Raw genomic sequence first — 4,271 nt, 5'->3', positions numbered from 1 at the left:
AAAAAAAAAAAAAATTATAAAATTTATGTATTAATAATGATTAAGTTAGATAATGGAATAAAAGTCATTAGTAAACTTTATTAATTTAGAGTTAATATTTATTTTATATTATATTTTTTTTTTATTATATATATTTTACATAAATAGAAATTGATATATATTACGATATATTTATTGATATATATATTTAATAGTATATTTTATTTGTCTTACAAAAAGTAATAATTTCGACTCTCCAAATAAAAAGATTCATTTCATTTTTTATTATAAATAATAGGTTATTTCACTATTATGATCAAATTAAAACCAAATTCTGAATCTATAATTATTACTATTTCATAATTTTTTTCGTTTTCGAACCATATTATTACCATATCTACTACATATGATAGATAATTTAAATATATACATTTTAAAACAATCAAAATATACCTTTTATTTAGATAATCTTTTAAAACTATTTTTTTTATAAACATGTTATTTTTCATTGAAAATAATTATAACGTATTAGTTTTTATGATAAAAAATAATATGTGTCATTTCGTATCAAATCGTAAAAAACATACTTTTCTTCGAGGAAATCGAAAAATAATTTTTGGATTATATTGAAAATACATAATAAATGTTCTTCTAAATGAAATAAATTGAATCATAATTGAATTATAAATTGAATTAATTATTTTTTGTAATGCATATCGAAATTCATCATGTTCAATTCAAATTCATTCTACACTTATGTTTATTTAACATTTTATTAAGCATTTTAACATTATTATGTATTTTTTTAAATGTATATTTTAATCATTTTAAACGTTTTAATATTTAATAATATAACATTAAATAATTTAAAAAATTTATTATATAATAAAATATATTTCAGTAAAAAATACACGATATAACCAAACTTGATTATGTATGGTAAATAGTAATAATTGTTCGTTACATCTTACATAACTGATATTTCGAATAATAAAAATATATTTTTACTTTTTTTAATTATTTGATTAAATATCAAATAAAAAAATATTTTTTATCTTAACATAATCACTTACAATAGTTGATATGTTCACTCTACAAACTTATCAATCTCTGCATATATATCAAATATTAAATGAATAAATATGATTTCAGAGTTTAATAACTTGTAAAAAATTTACGTAAAAAACAATATCAGGAAAATTAATAATATGATTTGATTCTGAGGGTTATGTCACTATAAATGTCAACAAAGATTTCAATAATACGTTCATTATACACTCGCGTACTACTAATATATATTATATATATATATATATATATGTATATAGAAAAGAACATAGGCACTCAATGAATAATACTTTAGAAAGCAAATAAGGATCGAATATTCCTATTGGTTCTCTTTGCATCGAGATTTCTAACCTCAATACTGATTGGTATTTTTCCTATTTCGTTATTCAATGAATACGTTTCTATAATTTACTATACTTTTATATTGCGTCCAATAGAAAAAGTGATCTTAAAGTAATTATCTTGAAATATCCAATAAAAATATAATATAAGTTTACAATAATGTTAAATCTGTTTTTCAATTATTGTTAAGGAAATGTTATAAAACGACAAATAATTTTTTAGAATTTATTTATGAAAATTTGAATAAAATGTTATATATATTAAAATAAATGCAAGGAAACTTAAATTTCAAAGTTAAAATGTAATATTATTAAAATATTATAATCTAATATGGAACTATAATATTTAATAATTTTATTTTTATTTATATGTTATGTTAACAAATTAATAGATAAATATATAATTTTATAATAATATTTTATAATATTGTTATATTATATTATATATTTATTAAAAATTTTCACATTTCAATACTTAGTTTTTTGTAATAATAATAAATAGTCTTTTGATATTTATTCATCGTATTGAACTGAAAATTGCATTAGAAAGTATTAATTTATTAATAATTTAATACAAGATATTTTAAAAATATTGATATAAATCTAATTGAAACAGATGTATACGTTTCTAAATATAACGATGACGTCACAAAATGACGTCAGTATTACACATATTTCTTCACTAACATATGCATGCGCGCGCACCATATACACATATTTTTATACGTACATTTAAATTTCATATAATTTTTTTTACATTTATAATGTATTTATATTAATTTCAAAATAATTAAAAATTATATAGAAAATATAATTGAGAAACTTAATAATTCATTTCTTTTTCAAATTTTCAATATCAATCATAACGAAATTTATTATTAGAATTATATTTTATTATTTATTACGGTTAACGTAATTTTTATTAATGTTAAACATTATAAACTATATATAATTAGATTATTTTTTATTTTCTCAATTTATAAATAAAGAATAAATTTAATACTTAAATGAAATAAATAATTATATAAATTACTATTAATATTCATTATTATTTAATGATAAAAAATTAAAATATGCAAATTCATTTATAAAATCACATGTATTTGAAATATAATACTTTTTTTCAATATTTGAGTAATTTCAACATTCTGTATTCTATATTCTAAATTTTTTTTTATATTATATTGAAGTATCGATTAAAAAATTTTAATGCTTGAATAAAATATATATTTATATTATGTATATTTATATATCAAAAAAGAATTACTAACTAATTAAATAAATTAAACATTTTAATCGATTATTTTATTTATAAATTTTATAACTAATTAATTATTTTATTATAAATTGTATATGTATGTTATATATGTATGTTCGTGTAATACATTGTATAATATTGTATAATATTGTATAAAAGAAATATATAGGAAATAATTAATATATAAAAAAATAACTATAATCAGTTATTTATTTGTTTTATTAATAATTATTAATTTATAATTAAATAAAAATAATTTTTATTTATTTTAATTTATAGATTTTAATAATTTTTATATAGTAATTAAAATATCATCATTAATTATTTTTAGAATAAATAATAATTAAAATTATATTATTTTTATTCTTATTAATCAATTAATGAAATAAATAATATATTTGATATTTCATTATAAATATTAATATTTAATTAATTTTATAAAGCTAATTGTTTACGATATAATACGATATAATACGATATATTAATATTTAATCATTAACACAGAATATATTTAACATGATAAATCAATTAATTGTAAATATAGCAATCATTATGTTAATTGCAGTTTATTAAAAGTAAATTTATGGAATATTTTAAAAAACACGATTAATATTATACATGTGGAGAGCATCAATTCCATTACTATCCGATGCACGATCAGTTTTTGAGGGGGTGGAGGGAAAACGTCGGCCATTTTGATCGTGACGCGCAGCGCGGAGGTCGTGGGCTCCACCAGTGACGAAGCCACTGGAGTTTTGACGTGGCTGCTACGTACCTGCCTGTTTGCCCACTCCGATTGCAGCAAAGTTGGTGACGAGAAATACGTAACTGGTAAGTACCCAGCTGGAGAATAATAACAACCGGACATGGACCACTGCGCTTATGGTACATAGAAAATGTTACCGAAACTACTAGCATTTGATTTCATGATCCCAGTACAATCAATTTTACGTCTGCTATGGAATATGCCGTAAAATATGGCGCCTTAAGGAAGATGTACGAATTTCTCGAAAAGGGCAATGGGGGTTACGTGACAATTCTGACATCTCTTTTCATCGCTAACCAACACATCGTAATATTAATCGGTACAATCCTAGTCACATTTCATCATGTTTTTTTTATGACTTCTGGCCCTTCGCTCATATACGAAAACATCTTAAGTGTTTATTGTTCTCGTATTATTTTTAGATCTGCTTATGTAAATGACGCAGTAACACCGCCGATCGCTGACTGGCGGGAAATTTAAAACTTTTGCACTTTAATGGATAACTCCAATTTTGAGTTGAATATGTTTTCAAATCCTCGATACCACTTGTTCTGATGATGTTTATCTTTAGTCTGGAAGTCAATTCGTGATATTTCAAGTATGCATATATTTAATTTTTTAAATAAAAAATTGTATGCATTTTTTTGTATAGTTTTCTTTTCTTGAAATGTTTTAAAAAATCATCAAAAAATTAAACTTAAACTAAAAAAAATATAGGTAATAATTGTATGAAAGGACAATTTAAATCTTAGATTTTTTGTCATATAACAATTTCTTCATGCAAAATCACAAATATATCTAATTATAAGCAATATGCATTCAAATCAAAATTAAAAAAAATTATTTATAGACGTATAAT

General features: G+C 20.1%; 2 protein-coding genes across 30 annotated transcripts in view; one reads left to right on the top strand and one right to left on the bottom strand.

The window, feature by feature from the left end:
• The window catches only part of LOC102679534 (transmembrane protein 47), a 4,240-nt gene extending 2,944 nt beyond the window's left edge, over positions 1–1,296 (bottom strand). Inside the window, exon 1 of one of the 2 annotated variants that reach the window (XM_006612567.2) lies at positions 1,167–1,296. The gene's annotated coding sequence lies outside the window, so the exon portion shown is untranslated. Of the gene's footprint in view, positions 1–1,052 lie in introns of both variants that reach the window. The other variant, XM_006612566.2, reaches the window with a different exon arrangement.
• Positions 1,297–3,318: 2,022 nt separating this feature from the next.
• LOC102677000 (cyclic AMP-responsive element-binding protein 1) overlaps positions 3,319–4,271 on the top strand; it is a 9,384-nt gene continuing 8,431 nt past the window's right edge. For 4 of the 28 annotated variants that reach the window (XM_006612558.2, XM_006612556.2, XM_006612554.2 and 1 more), the window contains exon 1: positions 3,320–3,477. The gene's annotated coding sequence lies outside the window, so the exon portion shown is untranslated. Of the gene's footprint in view, positions 3,732–3,834; positions 4,011–4,271 lie in introns of all 28 variants that reach the window. The other 24 variants (XM_031508929.1, XM_006612541.2, XM_006612544.2 and 21 more) reach the window with 19 other exon arrangements.

The sequence above is a fragment of the Apis dorsata genome, unplaced genomic scaffold, assembly GCF_000469605.1.
Source record: "Apis dorsata unplaced genomic scaffold, Apis dorsata 1.3 scaffold_113, whole genome shotgun sequence".
NCBI classification, from domain to species: domain Eukaryota; kingdom Metazoa; phylum Arthropoda; class Insecta; order Hymenoptera; family Apidae; genus Apis; species Apis dorsata.
The sequence above is the reverse complement of the archived record's forward strand: the minus strand, read 5'-3'. Positions and strand labels throughout refer to the sequence as shown.